Raw genomic sequence first — 22,953 nt, forward strand, 5'->3', positions numbered from 1 at the left:
CCAAAAACGTGTAAAGAACTAACCAAGCAAACCATCTCTAGATGGATAGTGCTTTGAATGTCTCAATGCTAGTCCAGAGCCGGTAAGGAAATCCCTGAAGGATTCTGGGTACATTCCACGAGAGGTGTGGCGGCTACCTCTGCTCTCCAAAGAGGGGTACCTCTAAAGGATATATATCAGGCCACAACATGGTCCTAACACATGTTGGCAAAACACTACTGCCTGGACACAGTATCTGCGAACTAGTCTTGTTTCGGCAGGGTTGTCCCCCCAACAAGCGCTGACATAAATCACGAATGGAGTTCGCTCCTCCTTTCCTCCATAATGGGCTTACTGCTATGGTAGTCTTAGAATCTAAAATGAGGAATCCATGGGAGGACACAATCCATTAGAAGAACAAATTACTTACCCCCGTTAATGCTCGTTCAACCTGATGTTCCTCCCGCTGATTCCTCAGCACCCACGGTTACGAAGCTCTTAAATATAATTATACGATGATTCTCCTTTATCGCTAAACATTTTAGTCTCAAATACTTAACACGGCTTTGCAATGGGAAAAACGACGAAGCAGGAGAATACATATCTGAGATGAGGAATCTATGCAAGGAACTTCCAGTAGAAAACATTTCCAGGGGTAAGTAATGTGTTCAACTGCCCAATATGATTGAGGATTCCCAGCCCGACGACTGGGAGTATTCATACAGCATGTCAATCTGAGCGATCAAGGGTGGAAAATCACTTGTATTGCTACTTATTTATTTTTTAGGTCTGGATGACAGTTTAGGATTGGTGGTTTTATAATTAATTTGAAAATGTCAAAAAACACAGATCTTTGCCAGGTGAGTGTTGGTGCATGGGTGTGACATTTCTTAAGGGTTTACATTGGTCTAGAGTTGTTTGGGTTGCATGGGTATTAGTAAAATGAAAATGAGTTAGGGCTGTGATGATGGGATCTGTTTTTACTTATTCTGTTGTAGGTGTATTGGGTAGATATTGCTTCAGGGGGATACTGTGTCTTTGTGTTAGCAGTTCTCGATTATCAATTGTTCTATGATGATTTCAAGTCAAGAGTACAAAGTAGAAAATTAGAGTGATTTTTTGAATGACTCCCATCTATTTTCTGCGTGGCGTGTTTGTTCATGTAATATTTCCTATTTGGTTACTTTTGAAGATGTAAACAGTTACACCATTTATAAAGCTTTTTTCTGAAAGTACATGCCGACTTCTGAATTTGTGTCAGCATTTTTTTGTTAATTTGTATTTACAGTTGTTTTGCAGGAACTAGGTTTTACTTGAAGATAGCAACTCAATTGTGGGTGTGACTGAAGGTTTTCTTCCTACCAATGGAACAGGATTTGAATTTTGAAAAAGAATAGGGTTAGTGATGGTTGTTAAATTGGTGCGTGTTGCAAGAGGAACATTGTTGATTTTGGTTTGTGTATAGTAAGGAACATTGTAATTTGTTCTTTCACAATGTTTTCCATTTAAGCAGGCTTGTTTCCTTGCGTGTTCTCACGTCATTGCTTGTTTTGCTTTTTGGAATTATGAGCCTATATGTTATTTTTTTCAGTATGTAAATGGATGATTTGATGCAGGTGTGGCCCAGTCAAACAAAGTTGTACCTGTGCTCTTTAGGTTTATTATTTGTATTTAGGTGCAGAGTTCCTATGCAAATTATAATTTGACAGTTTAATGCTGAACATCACCTATATTGTTAATCATGGACGTCAAGCAACACCTTATATTTGAGACAATTTCTTATCACTTTGCTTGTGAAAAGTGTGACTCATGTGGAACAGCGATCATCTCAGTGTGGGATGCCTTTTTTGGCTTAATGGGCATTTTACAAAGTACACAGGACCAATTTAGTTTGTGGTTCCTACTTTTTGCTTTATTAGTAGGCACTATTAATTTGGACCATACCGCATTTTTCTTTGCAGTACACATAAATGGGTATGCAGTGATTATAACGAATCACAAAATAACTATTCCAATTACAACGAATCAAAATAACTAATTTGGAATAAAACTAAAAAATGGGTTGGGAATGGTAATATTGGTTTTGGGGTGGGGGAAAGTATTAGGAACAAAAAAAGGGGATTTTTGGGGGGGCAGGGAACCCCCCCAAAAACTAAAAAGAAATTCATTATTTTGGAATTCTTTATTATGGTATTAGTTGTAATGGGATTAGTTATTTTGGATTCGATAAAATCACATGTAAATATATATATATATATATGACATTTCTTTTACACAATTCAAATATATTAGATATATTAGGCATATACAGTTACATATTACTTTTGTTTCGACGGTACTGGGCATAAGCATGCTGCATTTTTCTTATGTGCATAACAGTATGTAATGATTACTACCTGTATTTTCACAGTTTTTCTATTTTTATCTGTTACATGGTGTGTTTCTGCAATACTTTTATTTATCTCTCTGGATTTGCTTCACCCAAGCAACCAGGTTGGGGTAATGCAGGCTGCAAATACCAAACCTTACATAGTCTTCATCTCTTTGGTAGATGGTAGGGCTCACCAACACTGGGTGGGACACGTTTTTGTGTCATTGTCTTAGTAACTGTGCACAGTGGTATGTGTTGGTGGGACTAGGTTTCTTTTTTCTTCGTTTTTCTAGACTTTCTCTACTGGTGGTGGTCGGGAGAGAAGACGTGGCCAATGAAGCGTGTTCTGTGGAGTGACTGGTCGTATGTTTAAAGTCAAATGTTGTACTGTGGGTTGGGCAATAGGATGAGCATTAGCATGAGGATACAAGAAGTACCCAAACTGGGATTATGGGTATTACCTTGTTTTAAAATGGAACAGAGCAAAGAACTGCTGTGTCATTGTTTTTACATATCTTGGTGTAGACCTCAATATTATGTCAAACTCAAAAGGTGTAGACTGCCTATAGGTATATGCTGAACAATACTTGAAGAGTATGTGTAGGTGTGTGTAGTGCACTATGATGGGTAGAGTGGTGTCAGTATGTGTTGTGGGACCGTGGCATAGTCTTGTAATGCAGGGACAGGAGTGAGTTTGTTGTGTTATTTCAGTTAGTTTGCATGGGTGTGTGGTGGTGCATGGAATGGGGGTATTTTAGTTAGCTTCCTTTAGGCTAAGGTCACAGGTAAAAGCAAGAATGAAAATACTGGCTGCAACTTACTCTGTTGTCACCTTGTGGAAGACCTTTTACGCACATTTAAATTTAGATCTGGGAGGAAATGTATACAAGTAGATATTTACACTGTTTTCTTGTTGCTGCTGTAAGAGGATTCAATTCAACACTACAGCTAAGTCAATGCCTAGTCTATAATACTGAATGAAAACCCTTATTGATATATCTTTATGTCCAGTTCATGCGTTCTGGATGACTACCCCTATATAACACCCCTCTCTTGGAATCCCCCTGACCCCACTGAGCCGAGAAGTAGTTCTGTTTTGCAAGTTAAAAGGTTTATTTGATAATTTAAACAATAGATATATAGATCACACTTTATAATAAATTAATAATTGAATATCACACTTAATCTGATATGATAAAGATTAACAACGGAGAATCTGGCACTAACACGCTTCTCTATAATCAATAAGGAGTTGACATGAAATGGATAAGGTAGCACACTGGTAAATAGGAACAAAAGTATAATGTGGTAGAGGATGCTTTATGTAAGCTCAGGTGGATGCAATATTCAATGAATGCAGTACAGAAAATACTCAATATGATTTCAACCAAACAATGTAATCACTTTTCTCTGGCAATCCCCTCCCCCCTTGATGCAAGGCAAGGAAATGGAAGGAAAACACACAGTTCTCAGAAATGCAATCAATGTAAATCAGTTCACCCCAGCAAGCACGCTTACAGAAAACAGATAGGAGTTTTGAAAACACAGGCAAAATGCTTTGATATGTGCTAGCAATGGATGAGAAATATGCTGGAAATGCTTTTAATTCCCTTTCAGAGGTTCAGGGTGAGTGGTATCTAGTTAATATTAGTCCAGGCTCACACTAGCAATGATGCAGGGATAGTTAGCAGGTTAAACGAATTTCTGGCAAATGGAAGGCAAGCAGCAGCAGTTTTTACATGTGAAGAAATTTGCAAATCGCGGTAAAATTCGCGAATGCGTGTTCCGCGATTGCGGTAAAACTGTAAGGGGTAGGAATGCGGTTCTAGGTTCGTAGGAAAGCCACGATTCTAACCTTTCAGATGAAAGTTATTGCAAGTCTCTACAAACGGTTGCGGAGATATGAGCGATTTTGTGAAGGTCGTTTTTCAGATTTGAAATTTTAAAGTTCAAAAAGACAAGTGCAGCTTGCAACTAGGAAATGACAAGTGACAGCTTTACAAATGACAGGTGACAGTTAGGAGGCAGTTCTACTTAGATTAAATAGATTGAATTATATTATTTTAACTAGGAGATTGGTTCTGCACAGTTTTCTAGGTACTCACACTATATTCTTGAGTGAAATGGGCCTCGCCATGGATCTGGTCACGTTTTAAACTCGCCTCTGGTCTCTGCACTTCACAGTGATCTGGGTCAGCTCTCTCTGGTTCTCTGGTCTGGGTCTCTAGTTCTGGATAGATTGAAGTCTCTAGTTTGGCTCTCTGGAGGTTTGATGGAGGTAAAGTATGGATTTTTCCGGCAGAGCTTCCAGCGGCAGATGGATTTGAAGGTCCCTATCTGTCCTGTCTGTCTGCTTTTATGTGTTTAGAATGTGGGTGTGTTCTAGCATCACTGACCCTACCTCTCTCTCAGCTTCTAATTGGTCAAACTTCCATTTATCATTTGATTGGGGAATGAACTGTGAGTCAGAGGGATGTCATTTTATGGCTTGCAGATAGGACACTCCTCTGTCAGATTGCACACATTCTATATTTGATAATAAAAGACATATTTCACAGTTACACAGTTGCTTGAAATTACATATACATGGTGTGGCTGAATTTAGCCATGTCTATGTCCAAATCTGCTGTTTCTAAGAGCTTGCATTCAGAAATGGCACATAATTGACTTTTTAACTGATTTTTCACTTTCTGACATTGACCCAACTTTACATACATGTGTGCAGGGAGTATGGACATTAACTGATGAAGTTTCAGATTTTTAACATGCATACATTTAGAGTAATATCCACTTTTCCGCTAAAACCCCCCTGAACACGCCACCGGGTCGAAAAACCTCTTAAAATGTGGGCAGAAAAATCACAAGAATTATGGTATCATTTATAACATTTTCACATGTCCGCTCTATGAATGATCCATCTTTTTAAAGTTATGTTCTGGCTCCAAAGGGGTGTGGTTTCCTCTCAGCACAAGGTAGAAATACTGGTTTATCCAGTTCTGCCAAGCCAGCTTGCTCTCACAGGCAGTGCCCCTCCCCTTTCCTCAGGAGGAAGCCACTTTTTACGACCATTTACGACTCCTGCCAATAAAACCTTTGCCTGAGCCAGGACAGGGCTTTGTTCACTTTCCTGCAGAGCACAGGTAATTCAATTATCAGATAGATGGCATATCCTTAGTGTGAGCAGCAAAAGGGCAGCTAGGCCTGGGAACACAGCTGTGACTCAAGTTTCACTCCTGATGGGGGTAGTTGCCAGGCAAATTGGAATCTCTTTAAGCTGTCATTTCTGTTCCCCAGTTTCTGCATTCAAATAAAACTAAACATTTTCACATATGCAGCTAGAAGGCTGATTCTAAGTTTAAAACTATGACATTTAAACAGTTACAAAGGCATGTGACACCAAACATAGGTCACTCATTTAATCTAAACATTTTCGATTTTAGTGTCTTTAAATCCAGTGCAACTTAAACTGCTGCAATCCACAGCTCAGCCAGTCTTGTTATAAACCTTCAAGTCACTTCAGAATATCACTTTACATTGTATCCACCTCTCAGTAAGTCTTTCTTTAGCCTGCTTTGGGTTCATTCAGTTTTACACAAAAAAGTAAAATCTGGTGTGGTTTTAAAATGCCGGCTTTTGGATAGTGGTGAGTACTGGTACTGCACCCATTTTTGAGATTTAAGAAATGAATTCCCCACCATTCTAGGTTGCATTTGGCAATCAGCATTGCCATTCCCAATGGTTTCAGACTACTGTGCGGGTAGTCCAATGGTGATTTTAAAGCGCTTTGAAGCTAACCGGCGCTACTGTTTTTCCTTTGGCAACCCATTTCCCTCATGGCAACCCGGCCTTCCATTCTCGCACTGGTGGGTGGCAAGTGAGGCAACCATTTTGGTGTGTGCACAAACTGCGCAGCTTTCCTGGATTTCGGCGCACATGTGGGTTTTCCGCCATCTTGAATTTTCTAAGCCCACAGCACCAAATGTTGTAGGATGATAGCTTAAACGTGGGTCAGGACACCCAACACTGCTTAGTTTATAGATGTGTAAGTTATAATGTATATGGCTACAATGGAAAATCATGACGCCCTGCCCCCCCCCCCCACCATTATCCTTGTTTTGCTCTCTGGTCATTTTATGACATGGAAGTATGGTATTTGCAATTTAATGCTATAACACAATGGGATAGGCCATGTTGTCAAACAGGATTTTATTTTTGCGATTTTCATGTTGCTATAGACGGTTATAGAAGGGCTCCCCCCCTCTGTAGAGTTGGCTTATGGCTACTGTGCAGGGGTAGCAAATTGTATATGAGTGGTCATGCACAACAAAGGCTTTGTTTAGTAGCTTTCAAGTATGGGTAATATTGGACTTTGGAGATCCAACAATATAAATAATTGGAACTTGCCTCTTGTTTGAGAGATCAATCAAAATGTCTTAGTGAAATGTGCTTACCAAACCTGCTCGACTTACCAATATTGTTTATTCCTTATTGTAGTAAACTAGCATATGCTTTTGTTTTGTAGCGATGCATGCTTTTAGAAGTTAAGGGTTTTTAGCTTGTATGGTGCACCTATAAGCTTTTATAGTTTGCCGATGCCTATTTCTTTTTCCTCAGACGGACTGGTGGATTTCTTGCTTTCTGTAGCTATACCTCTGGCAGTGGCACATTTGTGAAGCAGATTCTGTAAACAGAAACACATGTATAGATAATGTTCAGAGCGAAGGAGCTAAATTGTGCACTTACAGGATTTCAGTGAAGCAGTTTTTTTTATAACAGTTCTAGTTTAATATTAACGCTAGTACGGTTTTCTAGTAAGACAGTGAGCCTTTGCTTCGAGTGCTTTGTTTTTTAAAAACATTTTTTAGCTTAACATGTATCCTTTTATCGCTTTCTAACAGATAAATAAAGTATTACTGCACTGCAGAACAAGATAGTGGTGAAGCCTGGCTGTCTTAAAGCAGCACATTTTCTCTGTCAAATCTAGGTGCCCATTACATTCACTGCTTTATTATTTTGTAAAGGGTGCAAACATTTTCATATCTGTTTAAAAACAGCAAAAATATGTTTTATGGAGATGTATTTGTTTTTAAATTAATAGAAAGCCATTCAGGCGATATATAGGTTTTGTTGGTTTTGAAATAAACTGACATTAATACGTTTTCAGAGATCGAGCTCACAGACAAAGCTAGTCAATGTTTCTGGGTTTAACAAAGACACCCATGATAGAGAACTACTATAGGTTTAAGAGTAGCTTATCCTTTAAGTGTTGCCTCCAAGAAAATGGGTCCCCACCAAATGACAGAAGTGTGCACAGGAATACCATGGAGGCAGAATACAAGAGCAAATCCAAGAAAAAGAATGAGTTGAAAAAAACAGGATCTAAATAGTGCAGATTGTAGTTTAAGTCATCAATACAGCATTTAACTTGTAATAATGGAAAGATATGAAAGTCATTGCTTCTGGGTACATTTCCTCTGGACACTTGCCCATCATGTTTGGTTTAATGATTGGTTAGTTAATAATCGATGTTGACAAATGTGGGTTGTTAGTAATTAGTCGCATGTTCTAAGATTATGGATGAATGCCTAACTAATGCCTCATTTGCCCGCAGAAGACAACCACCTGTGTATGTGTAACAGTGGGTTAGCCTACATGCAGAGTAGGAAGTGTGACTGGGAACCTGCTTCAGGTCAAAACTGAGACCTTGGTTTATCCTTTAATCTTGCATTTGATTTTCTCTTTTGTGAGGCTGTACATGGAGATTTCTGCTTCAGTGCTTTTTTCTCCTTGTACTGACTTTTTGCAGTATCTTTAGACTTCTGCAGAGGCTTTTTATCTCTGTCATTGCGCTGTTGGATCCAATCGTCGCCATATCCATTGCTCAACAACTTGCTGAAATTCACTGGATCACTGCTCCGCGATGTGGGCATAGGTGGGAAGACAACTTTTTTGCCCAGAGGCTCTTGCTTGCTGGAAGTGGAAGGTGGCACTCTGTTTGGAACTATAGTCGTTTGCTTGAAGCTTGCTTTTATGGCAGGCAACTTTGTGCTTTTCTTCTTCTTGGTTCCCTTTCTCATGGTCATCCACATCCCTCTGCCAAACGGTCTTCACACCAAAATCAAAAGGTCCTCTAGGGCTTTCATACTTGGTGTCAGGATCCTCAACCTTTGAATCTTCACGGACCATATAATCCGGCATATATGATGTAGCAGCATCTGTTTCTTTAGCTTGAGGGGTCATCAGCTCATGTGTATACCAGTCAGGAACTGAATATGCTACAGGTGATTTTCTTGCTGCAGGTGATGTTTGTTTCAACAAAATCAGGTCGACCTCCTTGCTTAGACAGCTTCACATAAGCCGAGTGTGTCCCTGATCCATTTCATGCGGTTTTCGATAGCCAGTTCACTCGGGCCAGGAATCTGGGGGGCAGGGAGATTGGGTACTTGTGTATTAGCCCCCTGTTCAGTCTGTGCCTGTGGAGCATGATAAAAACACTTGCAGGTAGTATACCAGCTTGGGGTTGCCTCCTTATTTACTTGCCTCATCATGCTTTATTTGTATTTTTTTTTAGGACAGACTTCGTTTACAAACATTCTTCACGGACTTGCAAGATGTTTGCAAAATGTGACCGTTTTTCAGCCCACTTTCTTGTAATTCACTGCTCTTGTTTAGGTCTTGGAGTTGTGGCTCTCAGGTGTTGATGGCCAGTTGTTGGTGGCTCCTCTGGTGTGCTGGAAATGTGGCTCTAGCTGTGTCCTGGCGTGTAGCAGAATTCCTGAAACAAATAGACAACGTGGTGTTTTGTTAAACCACATTCTAATGTCACTTAAGCGAGTTCATGTAGAGACTAGTTAATTCCGACAGTGCCCTGGCTTCCCATTTTTGTCACTGTCTAGACCGATTAGCACATTATGAATGGGTTCACTTAACACAAATAAAAGCCGGTGTCTGACTTGGTTCTCGGTTGTAGTTTACTCACAGTGTACCAGAGAAGTAGTTACGTGATAGTGTCATCCAGTCTCCTCTGCTGCAGTGAAAAGGCAGCTCTGACTGTTTTGTGGGGTGTTGGCAATGTGTAGCAGAATTATTGTAATGAATAAACAATGTAGTGTTGGTTAAAGCATGTTATAGAGGAGTCTGCTGCACCATGCTTGCATGAAAATGTGAGAGTCCAGTCCATTTAGGTCAGTGTCGTGGCTTCCCATTTTTGTCATGTTGTAAACTAATTCACACATTGTAAATGTAATTAGTCACCACAAATCGCACCCTCTGTTGCCATGTCTTGCTTCCTGGAAGTGGTATCTCCCAAGGAAGTGTCTCTGTAAAGGTGTAGGCCAGTTTGTGGGTTCTGTTCTGTGTGGAGTGCCCTTTCTTTAAGATTGATGTGAATACTTGAGGCTTTAATTACATATAATGTATTGTCTCGTTGGGTATGGACTGTTTTTACTTTTACTAATGACAATAGCTTTTATTTTGTGAATATGACAATATGGAGTACCTCACAGTGGCATGAGCTTCAGTGTGGGTGTTGCCATTTAGTTAGTGTGGGCACGTGAGTGCAGGTTTATGGCAGTGTGGAAATTTGTTTCTGCATATCATGCCTTGCTTGCATGTTGTCATGCATTAGGGATTGGGTTCCATTATGTTTGCAATTGTGCTGTTGCACGGTATATATTTAGTTCCAGGCATGCTGCATGCTGCAAGTGATTGTATGTGTTGCTCAATTTAGTCCTGAAATACTTGTTTCTTGTGCAAATAGGATGGGGGTATGGGTGTGCGTTTCATGCTTCCAGGTGACTGCATGCGTTGCAAAGCTAATGCCTAGATTACTTTCATCCAACCCATCCTACTGTGCATGTTTTAGATGTTAGCTCTGCTGTTTGTCTATATGGAATCAGTGGTATTAATGAACCTTCAGTGCATAATTAGGTGGTATGAACAGCATTTTGTTTTCCCCACCCCATCTACTGTACACGTTTAAAAATATAGATACATTGTTTGGCCTATGTCATTCATGGCACCTACGAAAACAAAAGACGGCACAATCTAAGAGGACTTAATTTCAAGCGTTTTGTTTGGGTTAATTTACACAGTGGACCAATTGAAACTGAGAAAGAGTTGAAACTCGGATGGCTCCCCTCTGTGGGGTCCCTCTAGCCCTGGACAGACGTTTAGGTATTCTTAGGCTCTTGTTGGCAAATCTCAGTCTATTGTCACTTTGATGGGTCCAGTGCTTTACTCTGGTGACTGACTAGGTGTGCGATCCAGAACACAGACTCTCCGTTGACGTCTTGTCAGAACCATTCAACAAGAGGGATGTCTCCACCCAACTCTCCGCCCCCCCCCCCCTCAGCCCTCCATCGCGTTCATCCCAGATTCTGCCATGGTCTGCCCTGAACCGCAGGGTGGATGATGTCCATGTACTGATCTTCCTCTAGTTCATGTTCATTTACTTCTTATCGGCTTATCCCTCCTATGCCTCTCTCAAGAAAACCTCAAGAAACCCTCTGTCTCTCCTCTAAAGTCCCTGCAACTTCCTTTGCTACAATTGTTCAACTTTGGCCCACTCTTTTCAGAAATATTCTTCCTAGGCACTATCGTGCTCACCTTGTGAGGTAAGCACCCTTCTGAACGGCCACTATCACCTCTTGCTATGACCAACTTTGTTTGCCTCAGACGCCACCTTCTACTGTAACCACGTCTTTAAACTTATTGGCAATACCACCTCCTACTATAACCACCTCCATGTCTTACTGAGCTCACCACCTTCCCCACTTTTGCCATCATCACCTGCTCCACAATCTATCGCAGCATCTCGCCACCTCCTTCCCTTCAGACCCTGTCACCTGCTTCCCTTGCATCTTGAAAATGTGCACCCAGTCTGAACTGTTAGCATGACCTTGCATTTCTCTAATCCTTTGTGCCACAGCTACTCTCCTTTACTAGTTTCGCTCGGAAAGAATTAATGTTAGTAGTCATCAAGTTTAGTGTTGATTGCGGCGAATCAGTCCTGCATTCCCTGCATTATCCAGTGTAAATAAGGATTAGAGATCTACTGTGAAGGAGTATCTGCTATGCTGCCAGCAGTAGGAGTTTGGCTACGCTGTCAGGTTTTGAGGCCTGTTGGTAAATGAGTCCATTGGTCCTTTTGCCCGAGCCCCTGGTCACGACAGCAAAAGCGACTCTCCAGGTAAATGGATGAATCAGGAACAGATAGCAGCGAGTTATCACTTGAGGATGTAATAGGCAGAGTGTAATTGATACTAGTAATGTTCAGTTTCAGCAGTTTTGCTGAGTATCATGCACTAATTGCATTGCAATGTCAGATGGAAATATGGAACAATTTTTCCCCTTTAGTACCGGCAACTACTCTCAATGGACGCATAAGGTCCCAGCCTACTACCATCAAGCGGAAGTGTTTGCATCAGATTTTGAGGGGCCAGCTACCAATCAAAAATGAATATTTAAACAGATGCTGCAGTGTCAGCGTGCACTGGAAAGGGCCCAAGCTGGAGCTACAGAAAATGGCACAGACTGACCAACATCGGGTAGTGAAAAGAACCTGATCAGTGCGAGTTGCCGTGTGGCAACAGACTCCAGATGACAATGTGATGGTGAAACAGTAAAAGGACAGCGTGTTTTGTTATCCAGCATTTTTTGCTCTTTTCCTTTGGCTCTAATGCTAGCACAAGGTGACAATATGTTTTGAAAGCCACCTTAAGGAATGAAATCTGTGCAAGGAAGACATTTGAACAGGTCAGCTTGGGTATGTAGAAAGCCTCCAGCATTGCAAATGTGCCCCTTTTATATCAGCCAGAGAATTTTGCAAATGTTATATATGAAATGCTATGCTTGCTGGGAGACTGTCACCACAATCACAAAACATTCTTACAGAATGCACAAAATCTCAGGTTGTAGCTTGTAAGTGGATCAAATTACGTCCGGGAAACCAATTGACTGTCAAGCCTCCTAGTCAGGAGGTGAAAGGGTCTGCATTGAGAACACAACTGGGGCTGTGATGCACAAAAAAGGGTCACTTGATGTTTGCCTGTACCCCTCGATGTATGCGATTTCAATTGGTGTGTTTTACATTATTGTGGTGTGCCAGGTCATGGAGTTCATGATCTGCTCACTGCTTTTTATTCAGACTTATATGGTAAGCTGAGGAGAACCTTTTTAGTTTAATTATTTTAACATTTTGTACTTTGCTGTCATACAATGCTCATGGAGCCAAAGGTGTAACAAAATAAATTTTCAAAAATCTGAAAGTGCATTGCGCCGAATCCAGGGTATTTGTCAATTCTTCTCAAGTGTGGGATGTATTTACCCATGCATCCGGGCCCTACCTCAAAACTGTGCAGTACTGACATGGAAAACATCATGATGGCCAGAGCTTCCCAGAAAATGCACAGGGAAATGCATGAAGAATAGGCTGCCACCCATTTTTGCCGATGTTATGGGCACAGAAGGACACTGCCTAAAACCACCATTGGACTACCCACACAGTAGTCTGAAACCATTGGGAATGGCAATGCTAATTGCCAAAAGCAAACCCATAACTGTTGGGAATTCATTTTCTTAAATCCCAAAAATGGGTGCAGTACCAGTACTCACCACTATCCAAAAGCCGGCAGTTTAAAACCACCCTGTGTTTCTCTGAAGGCAAGCCAAAGTGCCTATTTCAAACATTGCAATATGTGCAAAATATTCACTGAACACCAGCAGACATTTGGTAGAATGGAGTGTTGTGTGCCTACAAAATCTGGGAAATGAAGAGCCCAAAACAATGCTTATAACAAAACTGCTATGGAGTCAGCAGTTTAAGTTGCACTGGATTTAAAGACACTAAAATCGAAAATGTTTAGATTAAATGAGTGACCTATGTTTGGTGTCACATGCCTTTGTAACTGTTTAAATGTCATAGTTTTAAACTTAGAATCAGCCTTCTAGCTGCATATGTGAAAATGTTTAGTTTTATTTGAATGCAGAAACTGGGGAACAGAAATGACAGCTTAAAGAGATTCCAATTTGCCTAGCAACTACCCCCATCAGGAGTGAAACTTGAGTCACAGCTGTGTTCCCAGGCCTAGCTGCCCTTTTGCTGCTCACACTAAGGATATGCCATCTATCTGATAATTGAATTACCTGTGCTCTGCAGGAGAGTGAACAATGCAACTCCCTTCACCCAGGCAGAGGGTTTATTGAGAGGATCATAAATGGCTTCCTCTTGAACAATGAGCCTCTCCTGACTCAGGCAAAGGTTTTATTACAGCAGTCGTAAAATGTAGCTTCCTCTTGGCAGAAGCTGGGAGGAGCACTGCCTGTGAGAGCAAGCTGGCTTGGCAGAACTGGATAAACCAGTATTTCTACCTTGTGCTGAGAGGAAACCACACCCCTTTGGAGCCAGAACATAACTTTAAAAAGATGGATCATTCATAGAGCGGACATGTGAAAATTTTATAAATGATACCATAATTCTTGTGATTTTTCTGCCCACAGTTTAAGAGGTTTTTAGAACCGGTGGTATGTTCAGGGGGGTTTTAGCGGAAAAGTGGATATTACTCTAAATGTATGCATGTTAAAAATCTTAAACTTCATCAGTTAATGTCCATACTCCCTGCGCACATGTATGTAAAGTTGGGTCAATGTCAGAAATTGAAAAATCAGTTAAAAAGTCAATTATGTGCCATTTCTGAATGCAAGCTCTTAGAAACAGCAGATTTGGACAGAGACATGGCTAAATTCAGCCACACCATGTATATGTAATTTCAAGCAACTGTGTAACTGTGAAATATGTCTTTTATTATCAAATATAGAATATGTGCAATCTGACAGAGGAGTGTCCTATCTGCAAGCCATAAAATGACATCACTCTGACACAACTTAGCTTCGCCAATCAAATGATAAATGGAAGTTTGACCAATTAGAAGCTGAGAGAGAGGTAGGGTCAGTGATGCTAGAACACACCCACATTCTAAACACATAAAAGCAGACAGACAGGACAGATAGGGACCTTCAAATCCATCTGCCGCTGGAAGCTCTGCCGGAAAAATCCATACTTTACCTCCATCAAACCTCCAGAGAGCCAAACTAGAGACTTCAATCTATCCAGAACTAGAGACCCAGACCAGAGAACCAGAGAGAGCTGACCCAGATCACTGTGAAGTGCAGAGACCAGAGGCGAGTTTACAACCTGACCAGATCCATGGCGAGGCCCATTTCACTCAAGAATATAGTGTGAGTACCTAGAAAACTGTGCAGAACCAATCTCCTAGTTAAAATAATATAATTCAATCTATTTAATCTAAGTAGAACTGCCTCCTAACTGTCACCTGTCATTTGTAAAGCTGTCACTTGTCATTTCCTAGTTGCAAGCTGCACTTGTCTTTTTGAACTTTAAAATTTCAAATCTGAAAAACGACCTTCACAAAATCGCTCATATCTCCGCAACCGTTTGTAGAGACTTGCAATAACTTTCATCTGAAAGGTTAGAATCGTGGCTTTCCTACGAACCTAGAACCGCATTCCTACCCCTTATAGTTTTACCGCAATCACGGAACACGCATTCGCGAATTTTACCGCGATTTGCAAATTTCTTCACATGTAAAAACTGCTGCTGCTTGCCTTCCATTTGCCAGAAATTCGTTTAACCTGCTAACTATCCCTGCCTCATTGCTAGTGTGAGCCTGGACTAATATTAACTAGATACCACTCACCCTGAACCTCTGAAAGGGAATTAAAAGCATTTCCAGCATATTTCTCATCCATTGCTAGCACATATCAAAGCATTTTGCCTGTGTTTTCAAAACTCCTATCTGTTTTCTGTAGTGTAAGCTTGCTGGGGTGAACTGATTTACATTGATTGCATTTCTGAGAACTGTGTGTTTTCCTTCCATTTCCTTGCCTTGCATCAAGGGGGGGAGGGGATTGCCAGAGAAAAGTGATTACATTGTTTTGTTGAAATCATATTGAGTATTTTCTGTACTGCATTTCATTCCACATTGCATCCATTTGAAACCATAAAAGTATTGTTGCTACCTTATCCATTTCATGTCAACTCCTTAGTGAATATCAAGAAGCGTGTTAGTGCCAGATTCTCCGTTGTTAATATTTATCATATTAGATTAAGTGTGATATTCAATTATTAATTTATTATAAAGTGTGATTTATATATCTATTGTTAAATTATCAAATAAACCTTTTAACTTGCAAAACAGAACTACTTCTTGGCTCAGTGGGGTCAGGAGGATTCCAAGAGAGGGGTGTTATATAGGGGTAGTCATCCAGAACGCATGAACTGGACATAAAGATATATCAATAAGGGTTTTCATTCAGTATTCTAGACTAGGCGTTAACTTAGCTGTAGTGCTGAATTGAATCCTCTTACAAATTGGGGGCTCGAGCCGAGACGTTGGGTTAGATTTACCACTTGTGCAGCTTAATACAGTGTGCTAACTGACGGGATACATACATCCGGTCGGATCACCACGCTGCATTACGCTGTGAAGCATTCCTCAAAAGGGACACTCCAAGAAAAGTTCTGTTCTGCAAAAAAAATAAAATACTAACTTCTGTAAGTCAGGACAGAGACCAATCTCTAGAATGACGACCTTGGTAGATATGAAAATAGCCAGAGAGCACTTCTTACATAAACTATTTGTGAGAGGTGAATGGACCGAACAGGGCCAGGATGCCTGGTTGCAGGCCATCACGCGACAGGTCACTGAAACAGGGTCAGACTTATGGAGAGATCAGGGTCCATTACATGTGGCCCTGAGTGAACTATATATGGCTCCTAAGGCCAAAGATGAACACGACAAGATTGTTAGGATAGCGGCATACCTGTACCTATATATGGGAGACATGCAGGATAGATGTGCTGAAAGCCAAAATCTGGCAAATAGGCAACAGATGGCGTTAGAGAAGGTCCAATCTGACCTGGTCTCTTCTGAGCAGAGGCTGCAGAGGAGCCAGGAGTCAGAAGATGATAGTAGGCAGCACATCATTAAAATAAAGAAGGATATGGATGTGCTGCAACAGGAAAAGGTAGAACAGGATACCAGATTTCTGGCCTTGCAGAAGGAATACCAAGAAGGTTTGGACTCCCTACTGCAAAACCAGAAAAAGCTGGAGCAACAACTGGACTTCAACAGGGTATGTGCTGAGCAGGTAGTCACCCTGCAAGGCCACCTAGATAGAGTGAAGGCAGAGAGCAACAAACTAATTTTGAAAGACCTGGATACCCAGGCAGAGTTTGATCAGGAGCGCCAGAATGCTGGTGCCTTCCAAAGGCAAAGGGACGACCTGGCGGCACAGATGCAGGCTCTTAGTCAGGAAAGGGATACCTTAGGCCAGGAAGTCTGCCATTTAAAAAGAAAAATGGAAGAAAATCACCTGGCCCACCAGGGACTGGGTGACCTCCAAAAAGAACACCAGAACTTGCTAGAGCACACCAGGAGGGTGGAGGATGCTCTAGCAAGAAATGAGCAGGCCAATAGGGACACAGCTCAGGAGGTAACCCTCCTGCAGCAAAGACTGGCCCAGTTCTCCAGGACCAACCAGGAAGTACAGAGGGAAAATGAGGCTCTCTGCCAGCACAATGAGAGGCTCCAGCAACAGGTAGCGATGCAGGAGAAACTGATAGAGTCGAGTAAGGCCTTAACAGAGGAACTGAAAGCACAAATGCAGGCTCTTGCATGGCAACAGGGAGCAGGGGCGGATAGAGATGAGGTCCGCTGGGAAAGAGACTCCTGACCATAACCGCAGGAGCCCTAACACCAGGGGCCTTCATCTCCCCCAGTCCCTGGACTCTACCACCCCCATGTCCCCTGGCGCACATGAGCACAGGGCCACAGGGATGGCAGATTACTATCCAGCTAAGAGTATGGGGCTCATAGGCCAGTACCACTCAGGAATGGAGGGGTGGGCATCCGGGTATGGGCACCCAAGTACAGTACAGTTCGATGGGGAACCCCAGGAGAGTAGGCCCATTAAGGGCATCCTGAAAAACTCTGCCCAGTTAGGTCAGTGGAGGGGGTACCCATCAAATCCTGGCAGCAAGGAGGAATCTGAAGACTCCTCTGAACTGCGCAGGACACAGGAGACCAGGTCCCCACATTCTGCCAGCCATTCCCAGGCTCGCAGAATCCGGGAAAACCTGGAAGAACAGACGGGAACCTCTGGGAGCAGTGCCTCTGAGTCCGAGGATGAATGGACAAGGGTTACCCGAACCAAAAAGGCCAATAAGGCAAAAAGGGCCTTGCTTAAGGACCCCTTAAAGCAGATTAAGGCGATCAGGAGCGTCATCACGCCTTACCATAAGAACGCTAAGTATTCTGTTTGGGAGCACTTAGAGTTGTTTGAACAAATGATGGAGACTTTCCATTTGAAGGACAGCCAAAGCTGTATTCAATATGTAAAGTGGACCTTCTCCCCGGAATACTCCAGTTTCTTTGCGGGGCTGGAGGACCAAAATCATTTAAGATGGTCCACCTATAAGGCGGCCATCTTGAAACATTTTTCTGTTCACAGAAATCCTCAAGAGGCTCGCAAGGCAGCCTACAATTTGCAATGTGGGGAGGATCAGGCCCCACAAGAATTTGTGCAGGAGTTAAAGCGTGCTTTTGCACAGACCACAAGAAGGGTGCGCACGGATAGCAGGGAATTTATTAATACGTTTTTCCATGCCTTGCCCAAATATATCATGACCCAGCTCGTGAGGGATTTTCACGAGAAAAGATCTTTAGACTGGGTCATTGAACAGGCTACCCGGATCTATGAGGTGCAGAAACCGGTAGATAGCAAAAGTAATGCCCAGAAAAACCCCAAAGCCAACAGCACCCCTGCTGCTGCCAAGGTGGCAGAGGTAAAGGTCACCCCCGTTTTGGATTTGGAGATGGGGGGGCCTAAAAACCTACCTGCACCTAATAATGCTAGGCCCAGAAGGTCCTCGGGCCAGTCACAGACAGGGAGCCAGGGAGGCAGCCCCACAAATGGGGTCCCTCGCTCTCCTGATTATGTAAGTCCCCGTTACAAGGGAAATCGACCCATCCTGGGTTATGTGTGGACTCCTCCAGCCCAAGGGGGGGGATCCAGCCAAGCACCTAACCCAGGGAACTTCCCTCCAAACTTCCCACAGGAGGGCAGAAATTTACCAAACCCTGGGCAGAACTTTTTCCCCAGATATCCTCCCGACTTTCAGCCCCAAAACCATCCATCCTTCTTTCCCCAATTCCCTGAGCCCAGACCACTGAATCCGGGAGAGGGGAGGCCAAGGGTGGAGGGGTACCCAAATCTTCCCAACCAGGGGTACTACCAAAGAAGGGACAGCTACCCTTCCCGGGATCAGCCCAGGGGAGAAAACAGGGCCCCGTATCAGCCTGAGCGGGTTTCCCAGTTAGAGCGCCAGGTTCAAAACATGGCGCGGGATCTGGGTCACATACTGAGGGCTCAGCAGAACCCTCAGATGGGCGTGCCGGCGCAGAACGCACCCAACTCTGGACCTGGTGCTCCAGAACAATGACGGGGGCAGCACCCCGATAACTCACCGGTTCCCAGGGAGGAGGCACAAAGGGAAGGGGGGTGTAAAGCCTTGGAGGAAGCTTCCTTCCTCACTTGTAAACAGCCCCTGGAAACCCAGGAACCGGAAACGAAATCTCTTGCCCCTGAAAGTCTGCCTCCTAAGGAGCAGAGGGGGGGTAGGAGAAACAAAAGACCCAAACAGACTCAGTTTGAAAAAGAGGTACAGATCTTCCAATTTGAGGGAGAGGGATCCTCAGAGGATCCTGGGAAAAGGATCTTCTCCTTCAGAGAGGGGGGAACTCCCCCCAAAGAAAAATGGGTCCCTAGGGATGCAAATCCAGACTGGGGAGATGTGGAGACTGAGCTACCGCCGCCCACCATCTCATCCCAGAACCAACAGCAAGAAAATCCCTGGGTTCAAACCCATACTGGGGACTGCCTCCAAAAAGGGGGGGGGGGCGGCCCAGAACTGGAACCAGGGGAACCCACAATGGCTCTGATCTCCAGTTGCCAAATTTTTCTTTCAGATTCCCAAGACTCTCCACAGAATTCTGCCCAAATCTCTTCGCTAGCAATGTCCAAAACCAGAAAATTAGCCCACCAGTTGTCCAAAAATGTACATTACCTGTGCCCCCTTGAGGAGAAGGAGGGAAGATATTATGCCCCGGTACAAGTACAGGGGCAGGGTACAATCTCGGCACTGGTGGACACTGGATCTCAAGCTACCCTTCTGTCCAGAAGGGCCTTTGACGAACTGAATGCAGGAAGGGGAGAGAATTACCAAATTCCTCTCACCTCTCTTCCGGGACAACTACAGAACTTTGACGGGAAGGAAATTCCCGCTGAGGGGACTGCAGACTTGGACATTAAAATTGGGCGACATAAGTTGAAACACCCGGTCATAGTTGTGACCCCGGAGGGCACCCCTTGTTTACTAGGGAATGACCTCCTGAGAAGGTTGTCACCCCTAATAGATCGTGTAAACAAGGTCCTCTGGACCCAGGCTAGCCGACCAATAAAATTAAAACAGAGTGTCAACCATGTTAGTTTAAACGGCACATGCCACATGGTTGAACAAAAATCTGACCAAGTAGAATTTCACTTCCAGAACAACCAGATTCCAGACGTGACAGTAATAGCAGTAGGACAACAGACTAGTGATGGGGGGTCCTCTCTATTTCTGAAAATCAACCTTCCTTCCAGTTTAAGGTGGTATTCCACGCTGGAAGGAAACACTTTGAAATTCTATACCAATCCACAATCTGAAACTCCCACTCCTATAGTCCAGAAAGATGTGAAATCAGCTCAAAGCCTGGCTGATATTCAGCAAATTGGAGAGCAGTTGTTCATCCCTGTTCAGTTAAATGATGGGAAGGACTCTGTTCTCGCTCGAGTGTGTGTGAACAACGGTAAGAGCTTCATCAGCGAAGCCATGTTTCGCCAACTCCCAAAAGATCCAGCCATTCCCCCCTTCAAACTGATAGACAAATGGGAAATGGACCTGGAAGCACCTAATTCCAAACATCTCCTGCCAAGCAGGTGTATGCTCAAAATCTCCATTGGCAACAAGAGCATAGTCCAAAATTGTTGGGTCGTGCGAGACGTCCCTGCCGCCTTTTACTTAGGCAGTGACATTCTCAATCGCTTTGCCATTAGTTTGGACCTAATAAACTTCAAAGCTTGGTCCCGATTAGCGGATAATCCCATGGGCTTTGATGATCCAGAAAAAGCATTTAGGTCAGCTCAATTGCTACCTTATGCAGTTGAAATTCAGGTTAAAGAGGAAGTCACCATCCCAGAAAGGACCCGACAATTCTCCCTGGAAGTGAAAGTTAAAAGGGGACAAGAGTTGAAAAACCCTGATGCTTACATACATCTAAATGCTTCTCTCCAACAGCAAGGGTTGGGGGTAAACCCAACTCCATTAGTCAACATAGAACATGACACCATTCCAATAGAGGTGGATAACAGCGACTTAAAGAGTATTACTCTAGCCGCAGGCACCATTATTGGAATGGCGGTTGATGACCGACATTTCTCCATTGATCTTAGAAATGAACTGTTAGGACCAATCCCCAAGGACTGTTTTGACAGTGACAGTGATGATCATACAACACCAGACAGGATTTTTACCCGGCATGGGGGGAACTTCCTGGTGTACACTTCCTGCCCCTATGGTAAGGAAGATGTGACTTGTGACTTCAGGAGGGATGAGGTGATTTTCCAGGTGCATGAGGGCTGCCTTTCCCACCTGAAGCCTCCAGTCCAAATCAGCACTCTGACCAGGGACTTCTCCACCCAGCTGGAGGAGGCCGTGGAGATAGCCAAACCAGAAGTCTTTCCAGGCTTCAGGCAGATGGTGGAAGAGAGAGTCAACCTAGCTGATGCCTGTGTGACTCTGGAACAAAAGCAAAAGTTGAAACAAGTTTTCTTGGATTTCCAAGATCTCTTTGCGGTAGACTCATATGACTGTGGTCGCACTGACATCCACACAACCACAATCCCCACGGACCCTGGCATGACTCCTGTGTTTGTGAAGCAATATCGCTTGCCTCTCGCATCAATGGAGTCCCTTACTGAAATAATTAAGAACCTTGAGTCCCGGGGAATAATCCGTCCAGTCCACAGCACCTTCAATAATCCGGTGCTGGGAATATTGAAGCCAAACGGCCAGTGGAGACTCTGCGCCGACCTCAGGGAGCTCAACAAACGGGTCCATACTTCCCGATGGGCTCTGCCCTACATTGACCAAGGGCTGGCCCAGATCCAGGGGTCACAGGTATTCACTGCAATAGACCTGACCAATGGATACTGGACTGTGCCTGTCAGTAGGGAGGACCAATACAAGCTGGCTTTTACCTTTGGGGGCCAGCAGTACACATGGACCCGGACTCCCTTCGGATACCTCAACTCCGGCAATGAATTCAATATTTTCCTACATAAGGCCATGCCCGACCTGGGTGCGAGGGGTAACCTGGCTTATGTAGATGATGTCCTCATCAAAAGTTCATCTGTGGAGGAACATATAGCGGAGATCCGTTATGTTCTGACACAGTTGAGGGCCGCCGGAGCAAAACTTTCCTTTCAGAAAGCACAGTGGTGTAGAACCCGTGTTAATTTCTTGGGGCATGAGATTACTCCTCAGGGTCTCTGTCCCCAGGAAAAGAAAGTGGAAGCACTTCAGAAACTGAAAGACCCCACAACTCTGCGGGAACTAAGGAGCCTCCTTGGACTGACTAATTACAGCAGAAAGTTCATTGAGGGCTACGCAGAGATCACCAGACCCCTGATTCATCTCCTGAAGGGGGGGGTCAAGTGGGAATGGGGTCCAGAACAAGCCGAGGCAGTAAAACAACTCAAAAGAAGCCTCTCACAAGCGCCTTGCCTAGCTTACCCGGTCAGAAACAAGGAGTTCTTCCTGGAGACAGGGTTCTCTAATATGTGCTTGACGGCAGTATTATATCAAAAGCATGACAAGGTCAATAAAGTAATCTCCTATGCGAGCAAAACTTTATCCTCTGTGGAGGAAAAATTCAACGATTGTGAGAAGGCACTCCTGGCAACGGTGTGGGCATTGAAGAATTACCGCCCGTTTATCCAGGGGGAACACATCATAGTGGAGACTCCACACCAGCCTCTGCAATATCTCCAAAGTGACAGAATCCGGGCCGGAAATGTGAGTAATTCCCGAATTACTTCCTGGATTCTGTCAATGCAAGGCTTTCCTGTGGAGGTCAGATATGGCCAAAACAAGAAGAGTCCCCTCGCGCAAGGTCTGGCTGACTTGCATGATTGTGCCAGAGAAAACTGTCTCGAGGACGAAAGTCTAAAAATAAAGGACAACATGGAGGCATACCTTAATTCCCCACACAAAGTCTTTGAAGAGGACAAGTGTGAGGGAATGCCCACTGTCTATGTGGATGGATGCTCTTACCATGTTGACAACAACGGGGAGAAAGAACTGGTGGCTGGCGTAGGGAATGCATGGGTGAATGAGTCCCCAGAACCCTCTGCTGGATACAAAATTGGTCCCCGAAGTAGTCAGGTGGCAGAATTGATGGCTGTGCATCAGGCCATCCTCA

General features: G+C 43.6%; 1 protein-coding gene and 1 pseudogene across 11 annotated transcripts in view; both read right to left on the reverse strand.

The window, feature by feature from the left end:
• Positions 1 to 22,953, reverse strand: part of SGIP1 (SH3GL interacting endocytic adaptor 1) — a 1,655,639-nt gene that overhangs the window by 695,517 nt on the left and 937,169 nt on the right. The gene's annotated exons all lie outside the window — the stretch shown is intronic.
• Positions 8,041 to 9,057, reverse strand: LOC138522953 (uncharacterized protein C7orf57 homolog; annotated as a pseudogene).

The sequence above is a fragment of the Ambystoma mexicanum genome, chromosome 1q, assembly GCF_040938575.1.
Source record: "Ambystoma mexicanum isolate Mex_15411 chromosome 1q, UKY_AmexF1_1, whole genome shotgun sequence".
NCBI lineage: Eukaryota > Metazoa > Chordata > Amphibia > Caudata > Ambystomatidae > Ambystoma > Ambystoma mexicanum.